Genomic DNA, 27,986 nt, shown 5'->3' with positions numbered 1-27,986 from the left:
GACCCGCTCAGCCAGGCAGAAACGGGACAGCGTGCCGCCGGCATCCAGTTGAGCAGCCCTGAAATCTAGTCTGTGCGTGCTTGGCAGGCGTGCTGGGGCTGTCGCCATCTTCTGCGGCCGGACCAAGATGGCACGCTATAGGGTCCCCCCTCTAGCGATGAAGCCATGAGCAAAGTGTGAATGGCGAAAAGCGGATACTCTTGGTGCAAATCGTACGCGACGAGGACTGGCACGGTCGGGTGAGGATGCAGCTGCACAGTTGGCGATGACGTCGGTGTCAAGGTGAGCAGGTTCAAGGCGGTCAACTGAGATTGTGTACTCTCGGCCGTTGATGAGCTGAAGAAAGTGCTTAGAAGCACACCGGAGCCACCTGAACGGACCATCGTATGGTGGCCGCAAGGGTGGGCGTACAGCGTCGTGGCGAACAAAGATGTGAGTGCACTGCTGAAGGTCTGGGAGGGACATGGACACGACGGAATACTGGCACTGATGTGGTGGAACGACAGTGCTCATAGCGCTGCGTGGACGGTATGCGTAATCTCAGATGTCAGCAGGCATGGGTGGCGAGGTCTAGAAGAATTCTCTAGGAACACGGAGAGTAGTGCCAAACGTTAGCTCTGCTGCACAGGTAGAAGAGTCACTGCGAAGTGCGGTGCAGGAACCAAGCAGGAGTAGGGGTAGGCACTTGATCCATGGTAAAGGAAAAGCGGATGCCATAACTGAAGCCTTCAGCTTCCGGTGAAAATGCTCAATGACACCATTCGAAATTAGGTGGTAAGAGGTCGTCTTGATGTGATTGACACCGGGGAGCCGAGTTAGGTTGGCAAGTAATGTGGAGTTGCACTGACAGCCACGATCAGTTGTAATGGTGGAAGGGACACCGTAGCTGCTTACCCAGAGTGTGATGAGTGCTGTTCTGATCGACTCCGCGGTTATGTCCAGAAGGGGCATCGCTTCAGGCCATCTCGTGAACCTGTCAGTGCAGGTTAACAGGTAGCGGTGGTTCCCGCAGGGAGGAAGGGGGCCGACAATGTCGACGTGCAGGTGGCTGATGCGGGGAGGCGGGGAGGCGGGAAGGTGCCAAGCGGAGTCGCAGTGTGTCAATGCACTTTGCTTTGCTGACAGCTGAGCCATGTGCGCGAGCTCCAGTGAACGTCGATGTTGATGCAAGGCCAGACATAACAAGCCGTGACAAGGCGCTGTGTTGCGCAGATGCCAGGATGGGCCAAAGAGTGGGGGGCATCAAAGACAGTTTGTCGGTATGGTGGAGGCACATAGGGTCGAGGGCGACCTATCGATATATCACGTCCGGGTCACCAAATTTGTGGAGATGAATCGTAGACACAAGTCGTTGTCGGGTCTCCACAAATATATCTGGTAGGACCCACTCATCCAGGCGGGAACGGGACAGCGCCTCCGGCATCCAGTTGAGCAGCCACGAAATCTAGTCTGCGCGTGCTTGGCAGGTGTGCTGGGACTGTTGTCGTCTTCTGTGGCCGAACCGCGATGGCATGCTATAAATTCATATGAGGCACATAATGTCTGCCTTGCTGTACAATCCAACTCAACAGGCCACATTGATGTATCTCTCATGCTTTACAAAATAAAATTGTGCAAAAGTTAAAAAAAATCAACTGTATATCACATTTTACTGAGATGTCACATGGTTTTGCACTGTTTTTGGTCTTTGAGGAAAGGAAATGTCTCGTATCCTGGTGGGCACCCGACCAGCACTGCCAGGGAAGGGATCAAGGTGAGAGTGGAAGAAGAAAGAGGTGCCGTAGTGGAGATCTCCGGAATAATTTCGATCACCTAGGAATCTTTAACATGCACTGACATCGCACATGGGCGTCTGCGTTTCACCTCCATCAAAGTGCGACTGCCAAGGCCGGGTTTGAACCCGGGAACCCCGGCTCAGTAGCCGAGCGTCAAACCACTGAGCCAGATACACCAATAATGGCACATTTTTGCTCTGCGGAATGTTGCTTCAGCTTGATTTATGCAATTTTCAGAGGTAAATAAAAATTATTCTGATTCCACGGGTATTATAATGCTTGGATCTGCCAATATGAGGCAAGGTCATTTTGTTTCCTACTTAACCTAGTAGGGTGTTTTGTTCAGTTAGTCCTTTTAAGTCCGTAGGCAGTCATTGTCCATGCATGCAGCTTATCTCATTAAGTGTTGATGACAGACAACTGCTTGTGGGTCGCAATAATGACAGGCTAGGCAAGCCATTGTGCAGATCCGAAGCAGCGTCTGTGTCCCTACCTCAGAAGCACTGGTTGCACAAGTTTTACATGGGTGCCACTTTCGGTGCTGTGTGCGTGCCACTGTCCAGTTTCAAACAAGGAACTGCTGACAACTGTTCAAGGTTTAGGGACACCAAAATTTTCATAGTGTATTTTTGCATTTCAATGATGTGTAAGACATTAGCAAACATAAATCACCATGTGAAATTCACCTGCGCTCAGTAGTGAACTTATATACAGGTTTCAGGCTTTTCGGTTTTTATTTTCTAAAATTTGGCTGACTTTTTTGGCGCTTATTTCGGAATGAATTTTTTTCGGCAACATAATATGGTACTCTTGTGTGGTAAAAAGTCGCCTAGAATTTCTTTTAACCTTTTTTCAGCCAGAGGATTTGATTTACTAGTAATCAGCACAAAAATGGCACAAAAAATTTACAGCTGTACTTATAGGAAGAAATGTCATCACCTATAAAAAAGAAATGGAAGGAACTGTAAGTCGAAAATACAAGTGCAATTTGACTTGCAAAAGCTAGGTTGTCATGCTGATGTTGGGTTTCTGCACTGAATGGAGGGAGAGGTTGGGTCTCACGTGGTCTGCATGTTGACAGCGACGGAACTGCTGCTTAACCATCGAGGTAGCCGGAATATCATACTTTTTCGTGGCACTTGTGTATGGCTTCTTATGAGTGTCCCTACATACAGTGGAGGAGCCCACTCAACTAAGCAACTGCACTAAGTGGGTGATGGCAGGTAACAACATGCAGCAGTTTATTTACAACCTGTCTACAAATCAACCAAGGCGGTTGCTATCATGCAAATTTAACAATCAGGAATGTTGGGCCAGAGCTCCCTTCTCACACAACTCCATCAGCCTGACCAACCTAACAAGTGCAGAGTGCAGTGGCTCCTCTCTTTTGGGCTGACGTCAGCACCCTGTCTTGGCCCTGCCAGCTCTCTCCGTCACTTCACCAACAGCAGGGTCGAGTCTCCCCTTTTGGCACCAGAAAGCCACCTTACCTGTAGCACGCTGATGCCCACGAGCACCACGTGCATTCCACGAAGCCATTTAAGTACAGTTACAGCACAGACCACACACTCAAAACGATAGCAGCAACTGAATGGGAGCCACCATGCAGCTAGGTCTGAGCGCACGACTCTGCCCGCGCTCACTTCTTCACTGTTAGTCTCTGGAACATGTGGTCCTCACCACGTGGTGTGGTGCTGAAGTGCCACATTTCATGTCCCTTTCCAAACCTGAGGAGTCTGTGTGTTGACTGCGCCTTGTAGGAAGGAAGACCTTCCAAGGCCTTGACTTTTCGTAGACCGCCGTTCCTACAGTTTACAGCGTTTGTTTTCAAACAAGCCCACTCATATGGCACAAGGTAGGAGAAGGGAGAAAGGGCCTCACAATAAGCCCCAAGGAAATAGCTGAAGAAAACATTGAGCCAGTGGATCCGGGTGTTGGCTGTTTTATGACCCTCTGCACTATAGCCCATCAATTTGACTGCTTGAAGCCTCCCAGTTTGCAGAGGTGTGCAGAATAGCAGAGTAATACCTTAGAACGCATGACTGCGCTACTTAATCTTAATTTTCTTCTTTGCCCTAGTGCGTGTAACGTGTCTATTAAAGAATACTGACTATCCTTTTTCACTTATAACCAAATTTTGAAAACTGAATTCGGTGTACTTTATTTTTGCCTAACCTTATTATTGGATTAATTCTTCGATGCAGTTTTGGTTTCAGCAGTTGAAAGATGGTTGTGGCATCACAAGTAAGCATCCAATCATGCGAGGCATACACAGTCTGAACTATAATAGCTCTTTGTTCACGTGCTGCCATTCTGGCTTCTGGAGCAGTTTAGTGCTAGTGTTTCAATGCATTAAAGCTACAGAGCAGTGGTTATACTGTCGCTTCTGTATGCCTTACATGACCTTGTACTTGCTAGTGATATGGCAACTGAAACTACAATGGAAAAAAAAAATTAAATTACAAATTATTTATTGAGTACTGATGAACTCCACGCGATGATCAATGTTTACTAATGTTTCGTACTTTATTCCAGGGCAAAAGCACACGCCGAAAAATTTGGCGCCTCTACTCCTTTAACTCATGTCACTGCACTAGTCTGTGACCGGTCTGGCGTACACTGTGTAGCATTCTCCTTGTCCCTCATCTTTCATGAGTAGCAGAAAAGCATTTCAAGAGTGTTGACATATATCTCGAGAATGGTTAAGATCGTGTAAGGCAGCCAAGTTAACCTCGTCTGTACCTACCATTGCAGCCTAGGCCTCAAAACCAGTAACCGTAACGTGCACTAACCAATTTTAGTTCATTAGGACGTCTGGTTCCTGACTTTTTTGGTGTTTATTAAGCAAAAAAGATTACAGTGAAGATGAGAGCTTCACAGCAGCTTTTTTTTCTCCAGAAAAATACGGCATATGGTTTCTTAAATTAAACTTGGCAATACATACATGTGTTCCTGACAAATGTGCCATCACGCAGGAAAGGCAGAGAGACCAACATCGATGACTAGCATGCAGACTGGCGATTCTTTGGTGGGATGATTGGCCACAAAGATTTGAAAATAGCTGTATTCTGGAGCAATTTTGAGGACAGAAAGGGTCGAGATTGTCAGCCATACTTTATTTAAGCACAATTTAGAACATTTCTGGTGACAGGCACACATCTTCATGAGAAGGCCTAAAAGGTGCGTAATTGACCACAATGATTGCAAAAGCTTCTGTAACCATCCAGTATTTTTCAACAGCCATACGCCAGACAACTCGTGCAACATGATGAAAAAAACTGGATATGGCTGTCCACTAACAGCACTGTTAAAAATACACTTGACAGAATTCATAGCAATACCACGGCCATGCTAAAATAGAATACATTAGCTGAAAGTGGACACCGCAAAACCACTGCCCATGAGCCAAGTTCTGCAAAACGTGGATACAGGACATCGTGTATTTGTAAAAATACTCGCACAGCCCGATAATTAGATTGCACCTCGCCTGAAACCGGAGATCAAGTATGACGCTGAAGAATGCGTATCAAAAACAACCTGTGTGTACCACCGTTATTTATTAATTACCCTCAGGGCCTGAAGGCATTACAGAGGGGAGTGGGATAACGTACAGTAAATACCATAAAGTACAGCAAGAAAAGAAAAAGAAAACGGCAAGAACAAATATGGCAGAGAGACAATTATTGTGGGAAATAAGCCAGTGAAAACATTCAAAGAAAACACAAAAATTTGAAGAGAGAGACTACATATGGCAGTATTAGAAAAGTATTAGTAATGTCAACTACATGGTGGGGAAGGTCGTTCCAACTCGCACAGGTACTGGGGATGAATTAATAAAAGAAATGTTCAGTGTGACATGAAGGAACACCTATTTTGTGGAGATGATCTATGCAGTCTGTAACACATAGGCCTGGTTAGCAGCCACCTCTTAAGGAGAGGATTGGTATCATATATCTTGTGAAAAGGACATAAGCAAGAAATTTTTCTTTGGCATGAGAGCAGCGGCAATGATAAGGTAGCCTTCACAGCGGTAACACGAGCTGTGGTGATAACTGGAAAGTATGAATCACAATAGTTGGTTTTGTGCAGATTCAAATTCAGATGCTAGTGATCTAACACAGACTTATGGTACATACTCCAATTTAGACAGAATGAGTGAAGTAATTGTACTGAGCTAGAGGAAAGGTAGAATTTAGATGCAGATACAGACACCCCAATGTACGGTTAGCATTGTTAGCAGTAAATTCAAAATGCGATTTCTAAGAGGTGAGAAGTTATATGCACACTGAAGTATTAGTACAAAGACAGTTTCCAAAGGAGTATTGCAAAGTTTAAAAGTGGCTGTTACAACGCCACATTAAGAAGCACACACTTGTTAGTGTTAAGTTCCTAGTGCCATGTTCGTTTCAAAACTCGGTTAATATCAGGTTGAAGAATAGAAGTGTAGGAGTCGCTGTTAATTTCAGAGCCTAAAGACAGAAGAGGCAGCATTGTTAGGCAAGTCATTAATACAAACGAGAAAAAGTAAGGGCCCAAGAACACTGGGGAATGCCTGAGCCCACTGGAGAAGAACAGGAGGTAAGTTGGATCTGCAGTCACACATTGAGAATACTAGTTAGTGAGGGAAGACGAGGTTACTGAATTTGAACTTTTTCAAAGGCTTTCGAGAAATCGAGAGAAAGAGAGCTATTTAATGAAAAACAGACTTTAGCCGGGATTTTAACATGCTAATCTGCGTAGAGGAGGGAATAGGGAAGTAAAGATGGAAGAAGGGTGGTAGAAAACAGTGCAGTCACTGAAGAGAGTTGCAACGCAGTAGTTCACTGCATGATGTCTTCTTTGGATGAGACCAAAGTCAAGTTCTGTGCATGGACAGCAGGGTGATCAAGTGTTTGGCAATTTAGAGTTTGTCTAAAACACCAATAGCGTCGAAATAGGCAAATAAGAATATCATTGCACGTTGCTGCTGTCTGTGAATAACCTAATAGAGTCCACTGTGAGTGGCACTCGGGTGACGGACTGCATGCATTGTTCGTAGCGCGCACGTCCGTTGGCGTGTGCTGGACATTCAAAGAGGTTATGAAGCACAGTCTCAACTGAGCTGCAGTTCGTCACAATACGGACTGTCTGCTTGCTTGAAGCAGTATCGTAGACTGTTCGTAAACGCAACACTAAGACAAACACAATGATAAACTGTTTCTAGATGACGCGGAGGCCCAAGTGGTAGTCTTGATTTGAGCTGTGGGTCGATGGAGTGGAGAAAGGGGTAATGATGACTTGGCGAGTTCCAGAGGCAGTTCTTTTCATCCTGGGTATATGGTTTGGCGAGTTGGGAGGCATCTGATTTTGTGAAGAAGGTGCGCTTGTAGTTACGGTACAAATCGAGGAACATGCAGTCTGCCATAGAACCCTGGCCAGGATGAAATGCACATCGTGTGCAATACAAAAAAAGCTGTGTCTTGCATAAAAATGTTTCATGAAGCCCTTGCTGGCAGTAACTGAGAAAGGAATTTGACTCTAGGAAACTTGCAAGGAGAGAGTAGATGCCATGTTCCGTGGTCTTACAGAGGATGCTAATAAATGAAATGGGTTGGTGGTTAATAGAAGAATGCTTGTCTTCAGACTTGTGCATTAAAACCACCTTCCAATCATTGGGGACCCAACCAGACTCCATAAATTGCTCAAACAGTTTAGAAATGAATTATAGCCCTATAAACTTTCATATTTTTTTAGAAGTTTAGAGTTGTTGTCCATACCGCATGGAGGTGATATCTTGATTTTTTCAACCCCAACAGGTTCATAACAATGGGGTTCACAAGAAAAAAATTACAAGGTGGATAACGAGGATATGTGATATTACCTGGCCACCTGATGCTTTTAGATTAACTGTAGAGTAATCCGTTTTGTTAGCAATGTTCCGAAATTGTTGGTTATCAGTTAGCATCAGTGGCAAAGTGTGATTGAAAAATGACTCCTTTGCTTGTTTTAGTGTGGTTTTATATTAAGAAGCAGCGGACTAACACGCATCACACCAGTGTATAGAATTAGACATTTTGGCAGACTGAAACATTTTTTCCCTTGTTTTTTCTAGTGATAAGTAAAGTAAAAATATTCTAATATTTTGCACATAGGCTGCAAAGTTTAGTGTGCTAGACAGTAATAACCAGGCACATAAAACAGCAAAAAGGCATTCAAAAGCTTCTTCTACACTGCAGCCTTTCTTAGCAGCAACTAATATTTTCTGGATAATAAAAATCAACATGCAAAAGGTAGAACTTTATTTTGTATACACAAAAATAATGGCACTTTTACTGACTGCATGCACATACTGCAGCCAGAGTTGAATGCACTGGGTAAATCCTCAAGGTCCTTTACACCTTTCAGATGTCGATCAACCGAACAATGCAAAAGTGCAAACGTGAACTCCATAAATGATGCCAGAACAGAATAAATACTGCCCTTTCTGAGAAGCATGAAAGAGCATTGCATCAAAGTGCACAAAGGTGGGCTGCATAAAAGCAACAACATGAGATCACTCGTACATGGCATCACAGACCCCACGATGGCTGACCACACACCACTTCCACGGGGCAGGTAGCTATCAGCGGATAAGATGGACGAACAGGCTTCCTCCATGTTCTGGTCTACAAAAACGGCTATCCTAACAGGCAGAGGGATGCGCACTGGGAAGCCAAATGGCTATCCACAATATTCAAGTGAGTTAAGCAGAAATCAAGCTGACAATGAGATGAAATCTGTTGCCTTCAGATTTGAGCAGGAACAGAGGAAGATCCTACGCCGTCTCATTCAGTTAGCCTGTTTCAGTGCATTCCCTAAAAACTTTGAAAATATGAGACACTACACATTTTTGCGTGGCTATGCTCAGTAAATCTGTTTTAAAAGAATACATGAGGAAGGAACCAATCGACAGCTTTACGTACGCCTACATTAGTGCACTGTACTTACAGAAATCAGGTCAACGAGTATGTAACCCCATCAGCTAAAGAATAATCACGCTTTCTTTCTTGCTCTGCAGTGCACCACTTAAGCAAAGCTTCCCATTTGTGCAAACGTTTCCTTCCTAGACAACTACTATTACACGCCACAAAGAAAAGAAGCGGCCAGCACATTTCAAACATACATTTTCAATTAGTCGGCAAAGCTAAAACCTTACGTTGACCATGCATAAAAGATTAAGACACCGAGCAGCACACTTGCAATATCAGCTCGAAAGGTTGCGTCCGATGTCAGCTGCGAATGTAAACCCGATGTTTCATGGTTTCGATGATCTAGCTAGAACTGCCAGTGAAAGCCGCGCGCATCCTGTTCGTGCTCAATTCAAGTGAAAATATTTCTGGCATACGTTTCGCGTAGACAAGCTCATATGCTGCCGCTAAGTTTCGTGGAGTTAAACGTGCCGAAGCAAATCGTTCCCGCTTATTTCACAGAGCGATTTGTGGACGATATGCGAACGGCAGGCGCAGTACTTGCCACCATGGTACTCAAGTATGTTGAAATTCGAGAAATTATTAACGCACACCACCTTTTCCTTACACAGAACTGCCAGTTGTCTTGCTGAACTTACCGAAATGATGCTCATTGCGTGAGAAGGTTCGCCGGCACTCAGCAGGGATGCCTGCCTGAACATGTCACTTTATGGTTCGTTAGCATTTACAGCACCTGGCAAAAGCATACGACAGGTGCAGCAGAGCACAAAAAGGACAGTAATAACACGACACACATCATTTACAACACATTTCATATCCGCGCCACGACCCTAGCACTACGTCACACAAAAAAGAACAGAGGGGAGGGACAAAGAGAAAAGCGCACGCAGCGCCATTAGTGATATTTTGTTGCAGGCGAAACTACGCCTTTTAATTAGAGAAAGACTAACAGTGCACAAAATCAGTTGCAGGCGAAACTACGTCCTTTTAATTAGAGAAAGACTAACAGTGCACAAAATCACAAGCACTAAATTTTAACTTTTATTAAGTGCCTTGCTTTTTGACAAAAAAAAAGATAGTTTGTTGAGTTTTCGTCAGTGTCGCCATCTGTAGTGCTGTCACTCAAGCCTTCCCAATGGCGCGTCATTTGAACTCGCTGGTTTCAGCGTGCGCGTACGAGTCTCGTTGCGGGTCTGCACACAAGCATCTGCTGTTGAGCAATGCTAAACTTTTTTTTACGCTGTAGAAAATCCATTGCCTCAGTGGAACAGAGGTGGCAAAGAAACAGATGTGGTCTGATTCAGTTGTAATATAACTGCCACATTCCCAAGAAAAAAGTTTCTCCAGTTACTGCAGGTGAAAAACTTGGTGATAAATGGACAGTTAACGGGCAAGTGGAAATAGCTCATCATGACAAAAAGCGCAAAAATATGAATAAGTGAAAGACTGTTAGTCTTGTCTCTTTTCACTCCGTTCATTATGAAACCTTGACATGGAATAAAGTGGGCAAATAAGCTTCCCACTCAGTGATGGGCAGTGAAGTTGAGATGCATTGGAAACTGATGATGATGCTGGGTTTTCTTGACTCAAGGGCATCTAAGGCCAAAGAGCGCCAAACACAAGGCTTTTGGTTGGCTCAGGCTAAAATATGTACTACACGTGTTAAAATCAATACCGGGTGTATAGAGCCCAAGAGTAGTGAGTATGTTCATGATCATAGTGTGTCAGGAGGGTGTATAAGCCAGGTAGAATGGCCTAAAGAGGTGTATAGTGCCAAAAAATTGTGTTAAGAATTGTTGCATATAAAAGACAAAGCCAGGTAGCCTCAACTGCAGCCCTTGGTTGGGAAAGAAGAGCGAGGCATCTAGCAGCTACGGCTAAGCTCAGCCTTCTCCTTAGCAACGAGGAGGGGCTGAGGTTGCTTGGAGTATGAGATCGCTTGTAGAAAGCCTACATGTGTTAAAATTTTGAAAACCCTATCCAATGAAAGCATGCAGTCATCACCTAAAAATAAAGAAGGGTGCAATGGTATTTTATATGTGTATAGCTCTGGGAAGTGCTGCAGTCTTTCTGTTTCCAATCTCGGGCACATGATTGATGCACGGACAACTGAGATGTGGGCTCCACATCTCGCGCACTGTGGTGCCAGTGTCCTTTAAAAGATGCAAGTGCGTGATGTATGTATGTCCTATCCTCAGTGTGCAGAGAGCAACTTCTTTGAATCTATTTCGTTTTTCCGTGGCATACCTTCCAGTCCTTGGTTTTATTGTGTGCAGTTGTTTTGTTTTTCCGTGGCATACCTTCCAGTCCTTGGTTTTATTGTGTGCAGTTTGTTCTCGGTTCATCCCAGTCCTGCTGTCACTCATTGCGGAGTGTAGTCCTCTAATATGTGGCCTGAGGTCCTGGTATGGAAGTTGGTTAACATTAATAAGACTCAGTTCAGCAGCTGACGCAGCAAGCCTATCAGCTTCTTCATTTCCATCTATGCCACAGTGACCTGGTACCCAGCATATTGTAATTTTAAGGCTCAATGTGCGTGCAAACATAAAGCATTTCAAGAGGGAATTCATAATGGGGCTTTTATAGGGTTTCCCAGAGGACAGGGCTACAACCACACTTAAGGAATGACAGTAAATAACAGAGGTAGGGATTTTCTTTTGCAGGATGGACCTAACAGCCAGCAGGATATCACGACATTCTGCAGTAAATATGCTTGTGTGTCTATTCATTGTTTTTGTTTCAGAAAATTGACAGCGGCGAACTGCACATGAAACTGAAGATGTATGGTTTTGGTTTGGTTTGGTTTTATTGGGGTTTAATGTCCCAAAGCTACTCAGGCTATGAGGGACACCGTAGTGAAGGGCTCTCGAAATGTCGACCACCTGGGGTTCTTTAACGTGCACAGACATCGCACAGTACACGGGCCTCTAGAATTTCGCCTCCATCAAAATTCGGCCTCCGCGGCCGGGATCGAACCCGCGTCTCTCGGGTCAGCAGCCGAGCGCCGTAACCACTGAGCCACCGGAGCAGGGCCAAACTGAAGATGTCTTGGAGTCATCAGTGTAAAACTCTGTGCACTGATACTTTGCTTTTAGGGACATGAAGTGCTGTTTTATGCCAATTGGTGACCCATGCTTGCCAACCTCGCAAAAAGATCTGTCACAGACAACTGGATGCACTTCCCAGGGAGCAGTCACGTCTTTAGAAGAAGTCATCAGTATTAGAGACTGGTATGCTCATTTCTTGGACAAGTGCGGCGACTCTAATAGGTGAAGGTGGAGTTTCAGACGGTCTGTTTGAAAACAGCAGTGTACTGGTCGGGTTTCGCATAAGCACGCTGCATGGATGGTCGGCATGAGATAATACCTTGGTGGGGTATGCTATACTTGTAAACTTCGCCGTAGTTCAAGTGACTATCAGTCCACCTTATTGTACAAACTAGCAATTGGGCTTGTACGGAAAGCACCAGTAGCCAACCGCAGACCCCGGTGGTACATTGCATCGACCATTTTTAAGGTGGTTCTTCAAGCTGACTCGTACGCTACTCAGCCGTAGTCTATACATGATAGAACTACGCCATTTAGAAGACTCAGCAGGCAGTCTCGATCTGTACCGACTGGTGTGACATGATTTTTTAGAAGGTTCAGTGCCTTTATGCATTTAAGCCTTAACTGCTCAATGTGTGTGACGAACATAAGCTTTTCGTCGACTATGACGTCAAGAAATTTGTGGTCTTTTTGGACAGCAATACTCTGCCCGTTCAGTGTGATGTCGGGTTCAGGTCTAACACCACGTTTTTTTTGAGAGGAGTACACTGACTGTTTTTCTGTGTTGAGTTTAAATCCGTTCTTGTGTGCTCACTTTGATACTTTGTTCACAGATGGACAAATTACACGACTTGTAGCTTATTTACAAATCGTCAACATAAATAGTGTAGGATACTGATCTCGGTAGGATGCTCAATTAGTTCATTTTGACCATGAAAAGCGTGCAGCAAAGAACGCCGCCTTGAGGGAAACCATTCTCGCATGAAGAACTGCTTAGATAAGGAATTCCCTACATGGACCTTGAACGTTTGTTCAGACAGACAACTCTGAATGGTGGTCAAATACATTGGAAACTGAGTTTTCGATTCATCATGATTGTGCAGGATAAAGGGTTCTCCCAATGATCTGCCATTATCCCTGCGCCATGCACTAGCCACAGCCACCAATCCCAGCTGATTTGCTAACCTCTGCATCCGACTTCTGGGCGTCCCCTGCTAGTTTAGTTACCTAGGAATCTAATGTGTTAGCTGAATAGACTGATAGTTATCTATTCTCTGGGTTATATGTCCCGCCCTAATCCAATTTTTTTTCTAATTTCTTGTTTATCATTAACTTAAAATTGTACTCTAATCCACACTGCTGTCTCTCAAGCTTTCCCCATCATTTTACTCCTAACAACGGGCTGCATTGTCCCGGTTATTTTAAAATCTTTTCTGTAATGTCCATTTTTCATCCTCTCAGACAACAAGTGATGGCAGGGTGCAGCTGTTAACTATCTGCCTTTCGATCTATATTTTCTGTGCAGCTGCTACATCGCTGCTCACACCAAGCGTGTGCCCCCGATGCTTGACCCGCAAGAGTGAAGTGTAGGCATCTGAAGAACATTTATTGCACTCGAAGCAAAGCTTTTACAGCCATGAAAAGGACGGGAAGGAGGGAGGAGGGAAAGTGCACACTCCTATCACTTGGTGCATACATGCACAACTAGACTGTGCTGCACAATGATAAGCTAGTGTGGCTGTCCGTGGTTACTACAACAAATCGTCACCTTGGGGGATTCCCCTAAAACTACTCCACCTTGGGGGATTCCCCTAAAAATATTTGGTCAACACTGTTCCCACTTCGAGTTATAGATCAATTCGTTCTCGCCCTACCATAAGCTTGCCGTCCCGGTTAGCTCAATTGGTAGAGCGACTGCTCCGGTGTGGCGGTGGTCCCGGGTTCGAACCCCGGACCAGGACGAATTTTTCTTTAACTACGAAGTTTCTGTGAAAGCTGTATAGCTTTCCTTTGTGGCCGTATGGCTGCGCTCGGGTGGACGTCAATGAGTAATTACTCCCTTATTACAAATCTACTCCACCTTGGGGGATTCCCCTAAAAATATTTGGTCAACACTGTTCCCACTTCGAGTTATAGATCAATTCGTTCTCGCCCTACCATAAGCTTGCCGTCCCGGTTAGCTCAATTGGTAGAGCGACTGCTCCGGTGTGGCGGTGGTCCCGGGTTCGAACCCCGGACCAGGACGAATTTTTCTTTAACTACGAAGTTTCTGTGAAAGCTGTATAGCTTTCCTTTGTGGCCGTATGGCTGCGCTCGGGTGGACGTCAATGAGTAATTACTCCCTTATTACAAATCTACTCCACCTTGGGGGATTCCCCTAAAAATATTTGGTCAACACTGTTCCCACTTCGAGTTATAGATCAATTCGTTCTCGCCCTACCATAAGCTTGCCGTCCCGGTTAGCTCAATTGGTAGAGCGACTGCTCCGGTGTGGCGGTGGTCCCGGGTTCGAACCCCGGACCAGGACGAATTTTTCTTTAACTACGAAGTTTCTGTGAAAGCTGTATAGCTTTCCTTTGTGGCCGTATGGCTGCGCTCGGGTGGACGTCAATGAGTAATTACTCCCTTATTACAAATCTACTCCACCTTGGGGGATTCCCCTAAAAATATTTGGTCAACACTGTTCCCACTTCGAGTTATAGATCAATTCGTTCTCGCCCTACCATAAGCTTGCCGTCCCGGTTAGCTCAATTGGTAGAGCGACTGCTCCGGTGTGGCGGTGGTCCCGGGTTCGAACCCCGGACCAGGACGAATTTTTCTTTAACTACGAAGTTTCTGTGAAAGCTGTATAGCTTTCCTTTGTGGCCGTATGGCTGCGCTCGGGTGGACGTCAATGAGTAATTACTCCCTTATTACAAATCTACTCCACCTTGGGGGATTCCCCTAAAAATATTTGGTCAACACTGTTCCCACTTCGAGTTATAGATCAATTCGTTCTCGCCCTACCATAAGCTTGCCGTCCCGGTTAGCTCAATTGGTAGAGCGACTGCTCCGGTGTGGCGGTGGTCCCGGGTTCGAACCCCGGACCAGGACGAATTTTTCTTTAACTACGAAGTTTCTGTGAAAGCTGTATAGCTTTCCTTTGTGGCCGTATGGCTGCGCTCGGGTGGACGTCAATGAGTAATTACTCCCTTATTACAAATCTACTCCACCTTGGGGGATTCCCCTAAAAATATTTGGTCAACACTGTTCCCACTTCGAGTTATAGATCAATTCGTTCTCGCCCTACCATAAGCTTGCCGTCCCGGTTAGCTCAATTGGTAGAGCGACTGCTCCGGTGTGGCGGTGGTCCCGGGTTCGAACCCCGGACCAGGACGAATTTTTCTTTAACTACGAAGTTTCTGTGAAAGCTGTATAGCTTTCCTTTGTGGCCGTATGGCTGCGCTCGGGTGGACGTCAATGAGTAATTACTCCCTTATTACAAATCTACTCCACCTTGGGGGATTCCCCTAAAAATATTTGGTTACTACAACAGTGTCTTCCAAATATATTCCTACCTGTCCTTATTTTCGAGGTAATTTCTTTCTCATGGTCCAGATCCAGAGTGACTACTTGGCTTAGATGCTGTACAATGTGAGTGCATGTTAAAGGACCCTAGGCAGTCAAAATTAATCCGAAGCTCAACCCCATGGCATCTCTAGCCCCACAAAAGACAGGTCTCTCATAGGCCATGTGCAGCTTTGGGATGCTAAATCTCTGCATACCATACCAATATCTCTCTAACCGTCGTCAACTGTCGTTCTTTTCACGAACTGTTAAAAATTAATTTTCGCCCTATAATTTCTTTGAGCCTACTACTGCACTTTATTTAGGTCTTCAAGCATGCATTGTAAATTCATCCTCTGAATTGCAATGTCTGACTGGAATGTGACAATTTGATTGGGACCTGAAACAGACATTTGACAGCTCAAATGGGAGTCGAATTGCAAATCTAAAATCAATTGGGTTGTCCACCTTTAACTGTAATGCCAATTTCAATCTAATTGATACCAAATACGGTACCATTTATCTTTCTTTACACGGACACATTCGTCTGCTGGTGGCTCTGTTGAGTTCGTAAGATGTGGAGGGGGTGAAGCAGAAGGACAGTAGTCTCGCAGAGAGTTTGCGGAGTAAGGTGGAGTGAGAGCCGAGTGGCTGTGCATGAAGCCAGGTCTTGACAGAATCGCCTACCAGGCTCTCCACAATCGCGACACACTAGAGCGCAAGTGCCTTCTGGATACCTTTAACTCCATCTGGGAATCTGGTGCCCACAAGACAATTGGCTCGTTGCAGTTGTCACCCCCCATCCCCAAGCATGGCAAGCAAGCAAGAAACCCTCTTAACTATCTCCCCATACATATCACCTCTGCAGCTTGCAAGGTCATCGAACATAAGTATCTGTGCTGCCTTACCTGCTTGCAAGGGCTTTTAACTTTCTCCATGAAACTGGAAGCAACTTTCGCTAATTCCGCTGATCCTAAAACAGCGTAAACAAGACAAGGACGACGGAAGGAAACGTACAACAACAGCGATTCTAAAACAGCGCAAACAAGACAAGGATGACGAAAGGAAACTTACAACAACAGCGCTCGTGTTGTACGTTTCCTTCCGTCCTCCTTGTCTTGTTTGCACTGTTTTAGAATGAGTACCTACCAACTCGCCCAGGCTTCTACTTTGGCTATTCCGTTGCACTGCCAACTCAGTCAACGATGTTGTTTCTAATCTCGAACAGTCCCTACGTAGAAACCACACAGCCTTCCTCTTTTTACTTGAAATCCAAAGTGCTTTTGACCTCATCCCACACTCCGCTATACTCTCCGCACTTTCACAACATGGAGTCTCGGGCCATCTCCTCCTTCTTCTGCGCCTGGACTTTTCATGTCAGAGTAGGACATTGCCTAAGTTCCAGCAGGACCCTACCCAGGGGAGTTCCTCATGGTTCTGTTCTTTCACCTTTGCTCTTTAACCTAGTACTCTCACCCCTTCCTAAGGAAACTCCCTCTGTCGTCCACACAACTATATATGCTAAAGACATCGCTCTTTGGACAACGTCAGACCTTGAATCTCTTGGCCTCTCACACTCCATAGCCAAATCCAAGACAGTCCTGCGGCTCGAAACACCTTCCCCAACCTCCTCTTTCACAGCGCCTCTATTCCCTGGCTTAGCAAAGTCTGATACCAAGGCCTACTCATAGACTCCAACCTAAAACAGGTAACTACCACTTCTAGATCTATTGCAGAATTGCGCTAAGTCAACCGTGTGCTCCAACAGCTGAACGAAGGTTCTGCCAGGGCTCTGCAACCAGCCCAACCTGCAGAGGCTGTACGTCCTATGAGGCATTAGAACACATCTTTTACTGCCCTTCTTTCTCTATACCACTTGCTTCCCTTCTCCAAGGTTGCAGAAACCTAGGTTTACCTGCATCCAGCTTCGATGACCTACTCTTTCCCAAATGCAGCAGGTCCTCACACTTATCTGCCCTCCTCATCTTTTCCCCCTGCAGGGGCATCTGCAAGATGTAGATGATGGTGAGTTGCGACGCCATGCCTTTCCGAGCATCCGCAGGGACATCCCTGCAGGGGGATGATGGCAAGCAGTGTGCCACTACGACCCCGAGCACCCATGTTTAGCCGTGCGCGGCAGCGCCGTGTCCGGGGAAAAGGAGATCCTGAAGGTTGAGCCGATGTCCAGCGTTTAGACCTTTAAGGCTCCTCGGAAGAGGCAACACACTACTTTGTGTTGTCTCCCGACCCGACCGGGGGAAATCGACAATCACCTTTTCCTATCCTCTATCTTTCACTTTCCTATCTCTTTCTCAACTCTCCTAGTGGTCCTGGGAGACTTCAACACACCCCACACCACATGGGCCTACAGCACCACCGATACTGCCCAAGGGGCCGCCCTACACGGTGCAATAGATGCACTGGGACTAGATCTCCTCACTGACATCACCTCTCCCATCCGCCCGCACAACCACATATCCAACGATACCTCCTCCGATCTCACTTTCACCCGAAACATTCCACGAGCTGCCTTGACCAACCTAGGAGAGGCCCTAGGAAGAGACTATTTCGTCTTGTCGATCAGTATCCTGTCCCCTCAACACCAAACATCAATGGGCACCATCCGCATCACAAGCTGGAATAAATTACGGGTGACTGCACCCCAATCATTATCCATAGCAGACAGCAAAATGGAGCCAATTCCTATATGAACATCACTTCAAAAACAACCGCTGCCTTCAACGCATAGTAGAATACCCCTCAGCTTACAACCACCTCCTACACATCTGGGAGGCACGGCATGGCCTCCTACATAGATGGTGACGACAAAAGCACAATCGCACACTTAGCGCCGCATAGCACACCTCATGGAGTAAGCCCAAGGATACATCTCCCAGCTGTCCACCCAAAATTGGCTCCGGTTTTGTGTTCCGCTCAAGGGTACACTAAGCACATCCGAAACCTGGACCATCCTCAGCGCCTCCTCAACATGGACACCACCAAAGCCGCCACCCATCACACCCTGCAGACCATAGCCCACACCTATAAGGGCTCCGACCAAGCTCTGCTGGACGAGCTTCAGAGAGAATACTTTGGTACCCACCACCTGCCCCCATCCAATGCTCCATACACCAGCCTCCCCAACCCAGACTAGATGCCCCCATCACCTATGTCTATGTTGCTGTGCGGTTGGCCACCAGGTCTAACGCCCCGGAAGTGGACAAAATTATGAATGCCATCATACGTAACCTCTTCAGGGAAAACATTCAGGCATTTACGACATACCTAAATGAGCAACAATGGATCCCTGGACAGCTCCCTCCAGAGTGGAAACATGTGGAGGTCATCCTCATTCCCAAGTTCAACAAACCTCCTTCAGTTAAGGCACTCTGCCCCATTCATGTCTTGCCTCGGCAAGATTTACGAACAGGTCGTTCATACCCGCCTCCGAAACCGTACTGATGCTAAGAGCCTCTTTCCCCTGTACAAGATCGGTTTCCACCCTGGACTTTCCACCCAAGACGCCTTTCTCCTGCTAAAAACGACGTACTCACGGGCATGCCATCTGGAGGCGAACTTCAAGGGGGCATTTGACAACATCGCCCACACAGCCATCCTGAACAGCCTCAATCATATCAACTGCGGCACCCGAATCTATCAGTACATCACCGCCTTCCTCTCCAACCGCACTGCCACAATCGGCATAGGCACTATGCGATCCCAACCCTTCGACACTCATAATAAGGGCACCTTGCAAGGAGCTGTCCTCTCCCCACTCCTTTTTAATATCGCTACGGCCCCCTTGGCCCACCAACTAGCTGCTCAACAGGACCTCAGCTACACCACGTATGCAGACAATATTTCCTCAAGGTCTACACGGGGCTCCCTCGCAGCCAAGAAAGAGGCTCTTCAAAAAGCCATCCTAACCGTTGAGGATTTCTTCACCAGCAGTGGTATGCAACAAGCCCTGGAAAAAACTGGAGTGATTCGAACACACGGACCCCGCTACAAGTCACCTGGCTCTATCTGCCTCCGAAGCCATGACCATCTCATTGAGAAATGCCCGCTTATCCGGGTCCTTGGCCTCTGGGTTCAACATGACGGAAAACCCACCCACACCCTGTAGACACTCCGCACCTCAGGTCTCAATGTCACCCGCATGATCCGCCGAATAGTGGGGCACGGAAAAGGCATGCGTGAAGCGGCACTCTCCGACTCGTCAAGGCCCTTGCTATCAGCCGCAGGATTTGCCAGGATTTGGTAAGTGGAAGCCAAGAGCGGGAGATCAACTACAGGCCATTTTTCTTGTCGATCACAGCACTGTGCAGTGTTATGTTCCGAATGAGAGCAGAAAGCATCAGAGTGATGAACTAGAAACACATTTTGCAAGAACAAGTTTGGTCTGGTTTATTGGGTTAACGTTCCAAAGCGACTCGGGCTATGAGGGATGCCATAGTGGAGGAAGGGCTGTGGGTTTAACCACCCGGGGTCTTTTAACATGCACTGACACATCGCACAGTACACAGGACTCCAGCATCTCGCCTCCATTGAAATGGAACTGCCACAGCTAGGATTGAACCCACGTCTTTCGGGTTAGGTACCAAGCACCATAACCACTGAGCCACTGCGTGAGTTTTTTTTTTTTGTACGTGTTTGTATGTCCTTTTTTTCCGAAAACAGAAGTAAAATATAACTGTTTCACTCTGGAATGAAATCGTGGAAAGAAAAATGACCATCCTAATGTAGATCACTTTTTGCAGTACTTTTTGCCAGTGAATTCACTGCATGGTACAGGCACCATGTACAGGGTGCTCCATATTTATCAGTCAGGGTTGTAAAAAAATTATCTTGCGCAAACCACTGGTCTATTTCTGCTAAAGCACAGACCACAGGGTAGCTTATGATATCTGTGTTTTCCGATAAATACTTTAACGTCGGAACTTGCCTGGACTGCCAAGAATCGGTGAAGGACTGGAGTCGTCTGCGCGCGGAATTTTCATGGAGGCGAGCGGGATAGCCGATTTGAGAGGCTTTGCCATCTGGTGAACTGCGAGGCAAACAATATCCCTGCTCGGAGCTGGGGTAGGTCTCGCAGTACCCCAGTTGGCACAGCCTGTCAAATATGCTGCTCCGCTTACCTAGACGAAAATTCTCCGTGCAGACAACTGTAGTTTTTCGCCGATTCCGGACAATTCAAGCAAGTTCTGATGTTTAAACCAATTATTGAAAAATGCAGACTATCATAAGCTACGTTATGGCCAGTGCTCAAGTCCAAACAGGTAAGTAGTTTGCGCAGGAGAATTTTTTTACAACCCCGACTGATAAATACGGAGCACCCTGTATATCAAGATATACCACTTCTGTAAACAGCAGCTTGCATGCACAGTCTCCTATCAGCCGTGAATGTAGGCTGCAATGCAAGCTGGGCTAGTTGGAGGCAGCACATAAAACTGTGCACAGTGTGAGAAATTAGACAGCACTAGAACAAACACATATATGCGTGCCAGCACTGTCTTGTAGCTGTGACAAAATAATATCTGCAGCCTGAACTTGTGAGGCAGTGCTGGTATGCGTATGTGCTCTTTCTATTGCCATTTGGTTTCTCATGCTGCACGCAGTATGTCATTATTGGAGCAATCGATGCATTGCTGTAGTCCTCGCAGAACATTTTCAGAAAACAACATCCTCCTTGACAGAAGGAATACAACTTGCTTGGATGCTGTCAGTGCAGTGCAAGGGCTTGAAGAAGCTGATCTGGACCTGCAAGCACACAGAAGCACCACGACAGCTGCCCTGGCAGTAGAAGTGCAACTTTCCCCTTGTGGTTACCCATGCTTCCCGACAACTTGAATAAGTTTTTGTTTAGCACAGTGAAATGCGTAGTGGATGAAGCAATTGCACTGACCGCCACAATTAAAGTATGCAGGTTTTTATGCAGTTGATAAAAAATTATAGCAACCGAAACGGAAGGAATTGCAGATTTAGACCACGACCTAGAATAAGAAAAATTGGAAGGGACACTTAATCTCGGCCCTAAGGGTATGACATGATAGCGTTATCGGTCTCCTGGGACTCCTCGTGCCCCTCCTGGAGCAGTGGTGCAGCAGTTAAGCGATGCACCACTGCCCTGCGATGACTCCCAGTGGTGAGCCCCATGTTGCTCTTCCCGAGCGACCATAATTTAACTGCCACCTGCCAAAGTAGGCAGTCTGCTCACTATCCGATGGGCAGGTTGTGATGACTCAGTGCAAGGTCACGTGACCAAGATGGCCCACCTGCCTCCTAGGTTGCTCTATGGGCACCACCTGCCCGAGCCATGCACGCGGTTTTTCGCACACAATGCCGACGCTGACACCGGATTTTCCGGTGACCGTGGCGGGTGGCAGTTAAATTAATGATTGGTCGCTCAGGAAGAGCAACGTTTGTCGCACAAGTCCCACCGGTGACAGCACCTGCCATAGAAGAGCAGTGGGGCACCTCTAAACCACTGCATCACTACGCCAGGAGTGGTATGAGGACTCCCAGGGACCTCTGAATGTAAAGTAGAGAATGATGTTCTGCGTTTATGGGAAAGAACCCACTACGTTCAACTCATCGCGTCATACCCTTAAGGTGGAGCTTTCAATTTCTACCTCCAGCTGCAAGTGCTCATTTCCCATTGTTGAACATGACGGCCAAGTAAATGAATGAATAAATTTAATTTTGACATGACTGGCACATTCATATAAGTGGGGGAAGGGGAGTGCTAACAGCCAAATAAAGTTTGATTTTCATATATAGCTGCTATGAAAGAAATTTTTATACAGGTTACTGGAATCTTCATTGTATTTTACTGTATCATGCATGTATTCATCACTTTCTTAAATATGCTGTAATACACCTTAAGGACTAACTTAATATATGCACCCAGATGAGATTTCTGACATTCAGTTTTAGGACATCATTAATGTAAAGCACAGCGGGGCTCAGCTAGTTGCTTTATAGCCAGTCATAAAGCATTTCATCTGAGTATTCTCAACCAATCACATCGCTACAGTACTAGTTGCTTTACTGACCCCTGTTCATGAATGTGATTTGCAGAACTCACACAGACTATGCGCAAACTTTCTGAATGCAGTTGATCACTCCTTGCATCTACATCTTTATCCCTTTTCATCTAGAATTTTTGTGGCGAGCACAAAAATTTGTGGTGGTTTTATCTCATTAAGAAGCTATTAAAAAGCTTGTAAACAAATTACGAGGGCAGTAAGTACAGCGGTTTTCAAGGGAGAACCATGTCCAGTATACTGAACACTGGGATTTATTTGTTGCCCTAGGAGTAGCACATTTTCATCTGCACTTTAAGAATTGTAGCTACTTTCTTCACTGTGAAGCACAGACTGTGGTTGGAATTTTTCCGCTTTGCCGCCTGAGTACAAATTGACATCAAGGTTTGAGTAGTCTCCAAACAAAATTTCCTGAATTTCCTCATTAGTGAGAGTCTTTCCTACAAATAAAACAACCAAATGGTGCTCAGAAGCATATTACTTGCACGACAAATCCACATCAGGGTGTTTCTCGAACGATAGTGGGAGTTATGTAATTTTGGCACCAAACAATATTGAAAAGCGCAGGGATTAGAACAACACGAACAATTAAATCCTAGTGACCAGTACATTGGAGATAAAAATATTATCACATTGCGAAAAAACTACTCACAACTAGGGCAAACTTTTAACCACATTGTTTCAAATGAAATTTGATTCACTTGCGAGAATTTATATATTTGAATTGGATGAAGAGGAAACTTTAAAAGAAATTGTTTGCTTGAGCACGTCGCGCGTGGCGGTCTGCTCATGGAAGCTGCCCTCCTAAAAAGATGCGGCCAAGAGAGGAACTATCATGATGGAGATATTCTTCGTCTCTTCCAGAAGCCATCGAAATGGTTTTGGTTTTGATTTAGCTTTGTTTGATTTTTTTCATTGCTTTTTTTCTGATGTCCAGTGGAAATAGGTTGGAAAAGGTTATAGGTTGGAACGCTAGGTTGGAAAAGGTTATAAAGCTGCCGATTTCAATTTAAGTTTTACATGAAATAACAAATATATTTTTGAGCAGTAAAATATAAGAGTATAAACCAAAAGTAAATAAAATTCAATAATTATTTTAGTAAAACATGGAATAAATACTAAACAAATAACTGAACAAACTCCAAGTCCTGCCCCCCAACCCCCCACCCTCCAAAAAAGTTCCGCAGTCCCTGCCCTCTAATGACATTGCTCTTCTGCAGCTGAGCTACTCCTCACCAAAGTATATGTCTGTGAACCCAGATACCTTCTGTCTCAGCGTTCCCCATGAGTGGTGACTATGGACTTCAGACTGCCCTGTTCCTGCTCATGACTTACGCCTGCACCGACCTGCCCACTAGGACTGCTGCTGAGAGAAGCTCAAGATTCTGGCTTACTTCCACGACTGCCACTGATTAGCACTGGCAACTGATCTCTCCAATAGTGTGCTGCCTTCGTTGCCGCCACCACTGCCTAGAACTACTCTAACTGTGCTTACGGTGCACTCGCAAATGCCATACAGAGCTGGGTGTATTGACGGTACTGTTGTCTGCATTGATGGTGGCCCGGCTAACAAAGCTGCTGCTGTCATTCTATATTCAGAGCTTGATTTAATAAAGTTACACTCCAAAGAGTGGAAATCAAATGCAGTTTGAAACAAAGGGGACAGGTGTGTTACTTTATCCCACACAAGTACATGTCATGGTGCATGTACTGCGAAATTGAGAATTGTGGTTTACAACTGTAAGTTCACATCTCAATTCCAAACTATATACTCACCTATGCACAAAAACTTCAGTTCCTCAAAGACCTACATGTACACAGGAGTATAACGAAAAGACGGAAGGGTATTAATAAACCGAGCATGTCACCACTCCGTTTGGGAGGGCGCACTTTCATGGAGATTAATCTTTCTTGCTAACAGAGCAGAAATATACAACAGAAAGCACAAAAACATGAAGCAGCTAACCAGCTCTAGAGATTTAAAGAATGGTACAACAGCCTAAGAGAGCTAAATAAGACCCTGGAGTTTGGGAAGAAGAATCATCAATATAAATCGTGCACTAATCAAACAATAATAAAATATTAGATATTACAATAAATTTAGTCCTCACTTGAAGAAACAGAAGTTTCAATTCTTTGTGTTCACATATTACCTACAGAAACACTATTCAGGTGAGAAAACGCATGAAGGAAAACAGCAAAAATGCTGCCAATGAAGTGGGCATTCCTTTCCTCTCTGTAGCACTTCCACAAGAGTATTTCACAGGGTGCCTAAAATACTACAGACACCAAATTTTTTCTTGCGTGTTTTCTTTCAAATGATGCATTAGACATTAATATACATGTACCACGGTGCGATATTCGCCTATGACCACTAAATAATTTAGAATTATATTTCTTCTTGATGTTGTTTCGGTTTCACCAACTGAATGATGGCTGTGATGTGTAGTTGGTATGTAGGTCATGTGAGATACGATAAAAACGGCAATGCAACTGCTTATACGTCATTTGTTGCCAATCCATTTCTAGAAGCAGGCTGGTTTAAGTATTGTAGTGAATCAAACCTACGTAAAGGCATGTATAGTGAAGTTTCTTCCTGCTTCAGGCAACCTAAAGGCCAACTACATGCCACCGCCATTGTTCGGTTGATAAAACCGAAACGAGAACAACATGAAATAAGAAATTCAGTTATAAATTATTTAGCAGTTACAGGCGAAAGCAAGTGGTGATCCATAAGTTCAATGTCCAATGCATCATTTGCAAGAAGAAAACATGCAACTAAAAATAGGTGTCTGTAGTCCATTAAGAGTTTCAACTTTGAACCACTTGGGCACCTGACTCAAAGGCAACCAGACGAAGGGTTGTCTTGAATTCTAGTATACCCAAGCAACTGCAATACACGGCGACAGATCTGGGGGCATGTTGCCTCATACAAGTTGCAACAGACGCTCCTAAGTGATTGCAAGAAGCTGTGGCCTATTACATGCCAAGTTACCTTCAACAAAGCTATGTTTTGGACATCACCGCACATGAAGGTTTATGGTTTATGAGGGTTTAACGTCCTAAAGCAACTCAGGCTGTGAGGGACGCCATAGTGAAGGGCTCCGGAAATTTCGTCCAACTGGGGTTCTTTAACGTGCACTGACATCGCACAGTGCTTCCACACAATACTTTTTTTTTAGGAATTTTAGGCATTAGGAAACCCGCATCTTTCAGGTCAGTAGCAGAGCAAAATAATCACTGAGCCACCACAGCAGCTTCACATAAAGGGTGCTCCCACAGAACAATAGCTGTTATATATGTACAAGAGGCTGTGTATAGCTTGTTATATACGGCACACTGTCTGCTTATGAATCTAGTGCAGACTTGTACAGATCTAAATCTGCAGCTTTCATTCCGTAGGCAAATTACATAGGTGCATTGGTGTTTCCCCAACTTCTCTCTCTGCAAATCATGTAGCCGAAAGTGCTCAGAATAACTTTTCAAACAACAGCGTACCATAAATGCAGAGGTGCCAAAATACACACTCCACAATAAAAGTAAATACATTGCGGGCATGCTTTCAAAAATTCACACTTTTTAAAACTTAACCAGGAGCGCGCTCTGAACCTGTGGAAACAGCGAAAGTATGCATTACGCCATACCAATCTCAGCTCACTGTGGTAATGAGGTCAAGGTAGAATACAGCTGGTGGAAGGATCTGCAAATAAGGAAAGGCACACGCTGCAGATCAGAGTAATGCTACAAACATGGCCAGTTTGCACAGATGAATTCAACAAACTCACTCCCAGAATTGAGTAAAGCAAGTGAGGGCTCCTGCTGCAGCAGAAAAACAAAGTAACGACATTGGTAGCTGCTGGTTGATACACACACGAATTAATTGTTTCGTAAATGCACTAGATGTGCATTTCCAAAACAATTAATTACAACAAACGAAACAGTGTACTGGATTCACTGATACAGTAAGTGCTGCACATGCTGCTTGCATGGAACTGCGCTGGAAAGTGGTTATAGCAGCTGCTGCCTTGTTCCTTGACAGCCACATGAAGTCCACACAGCGGCCGCTAGCTCTCCTCCAAAAGACATGCTGGCTCAGCGTCATCTTTGGTTTGTCTGAATACCCTCTCAGTGCCCTTGGCAGCGGCTTAAAGGCACGCACAGCCTGTTACCTATGAATGCATTAATTTTTTTCTGGAAATCTTTCCCATAGCTTACTCGAATGCATTGGAGCACACAGAACAAGTGTTGGGAAACTATGGTAGGGACAGGCATCCCAAATGTTTAAACAAACGCAAAGAATTACACCAATGCAGTTATTTCGGTTGTAAAACGATAAATATTTCCATGGGCATCGACCTAGTGCTAGCTGAAGGCTAATGAAGTCACGTATTCCTTGCGGCATCCGTCGCCTTACACATGAGTTACTTGGCAGTGACGGGCCTGAGCGGATAAGCACAATGAATACATTGCTGCAGCCTCATGCTGTACAAAAGGTTCGTGTCACTCCGAGGTACGCCAGTTATTTTTTTCACACTGAGCCAGCTCATATTTAAACTAGGCTCCCCGCTGGCCAGCAACCCCTTCTTTCGCTCTTCGGAAGTATCACAAAAAAGCTGATCTCCTGCATTGCAGCACCGCGTGAAAAAGGAAGGAAAACATACAACTGGTCCGCACAGGTAAACGCCACCTACCTGTCGGGAATCCCGACGCTTTCATAGCGCAAGTCACGTACCCCATCTGCTGAAGCTGCGAGGAAGGCAGTAAAATCCCACAGTCCAGCGCGTTTACGCTGGCACACACAGAAATAACAGCTGCGGCCAAATTGTACAGAGGCCATGAGCGAAGGAGATGAATCTTGAAAAAGACAAACCTTCGTTAGAGGCAACCGACTATCAATAGGTGCACAGTAGCAAACATGCAACAGTCCTTTCAAGCGCGAAAAAACGACCTCATCGACGCCACTCCGCGGTCTCCTCGCGCGCCTTCACACTCACGATGTCGCGAAATTTACATCAGAAGACGCCGCATTAATAATCGAGACCGTCACACACTTGCGCAGTCGTGAAGCAGCTCTTTCAACAAGCCACAAGGCGATGACAGAGTGACGACGAACACTTTTATCTAGTTGGCGGGCAAGTACGAAACAACATCGCGCGTGCACAATGAATTATTTTGCCTAAACTATGAACTGAGAGCAAAATTCACCGAGCTCGCACCTACCAAGACATCAGCGGGCCGATTCACGAGAGAGAAACGAAAGCGCAGATAGCGCAACGAGGCGCTGGAGCATACACGAGTTCGCCCGTTCTCTGAAACGCGCGCCATCCTCGGCCTCGGCATAATTTTAGGCGTCTGGGTTTGAGAGTTACATTGGTTACACGCCGCAAAAACAGAAAACCGAAAAACCCTCCGGCGTCATATCCGCCAACCGTCCTCCTTTCCACCTACTCTCTGGGCGCGCATGCGCAGTTCTGCGGAGTTTGTTCTCTCGATGTTCAGGTTGCTATCCCAGTGTTGCCATACTATAGTGTTGCCAGACTTGCGCGACTTCCAGTGTTGCCAGGCTATAAGGTTGCCAAATTGTGAACTAAAACCCAGTGTGGCCAGACTATTTGTTCCCTCTCC

At 45.5% G+C, this 27,986-nt stretch overlaps 3 long non-coding RNA genes across 12 annotated transcripts in view; 1 reads left to right on the top strand and 2 right to left on the bottom strand.

Annotated features, from left to right (window-relative positions):
- The window catches only part of LOC149367545 (uncharacterized), a 31,976-nt gene extending 7,957 nt beyond the window's left edge, over positions 1-24,019 (top strand). For 2 of the 10 annotated variants that reach the window (XR_016284948.1, XR_016284955.1), the window contains 2 exons: positions 1-13,355; positions 23,622-24,019. This is a non-coding gene — a long non-coding RNA (uncharacterized LOC149367545). Of the gene's footprint in view, positions 13,356-15,366; positions 19,944-23,621 lie in introns of all 10 variants that reach the window. The other 8 variants (XR_016284962.1, XR_016284960.1, XR_016284959.1 and 5 more) reach the window with 8 other exon arrangements.
- On the bottom strand, positions 4,871-18,445 carry LOC149367546 (uncharacterized). The gene is made up of 2 exons (XR_016284975.1): positions 9,361-18,445; positions 4,871-7,115 (listed from the first exon to the last, which is right to left on the bottom strand). It is a non-coding gene; the product is annotated as an uncharacterized LOC149367546 (long non-coding RNA).
- On the bottom strand, positions 18,472-27,780 carry LOC149367544 (uncharacterized). Its single transcript, XR_016284971.1, has 3 exons — positions 27,053-27,780; positions 26,006-26,061; positions 18,472-21,075 (listed from the first exon to the last, which is right to left on the bottom strand). It is a non-coding gene; the product is annotated as an uncharacterized LOC149367544 (long non-coding RNA).
- Positions 27,781-27,986: the final 206 nt, after the last annotated feature.

Source organism: Amblyomma mixtum, chromosome 1, assembly GCF_055824585.1.
Source record: "Amblyomma mixtum isolate Tamu chromosome 1, ASM5582458v1, whole genome shotgun sequence".
In the NCBI taxonomy this organism is placed as follows: Eukaryota; Metazoa; Arthropoda; class Arachnida; order Ixodida; family Ixodidae; genus Amblyomma; species Amblyomma mixtum.
This window is presented reverse-complemented; position numbering and strand designations above follow the sequence as displayed.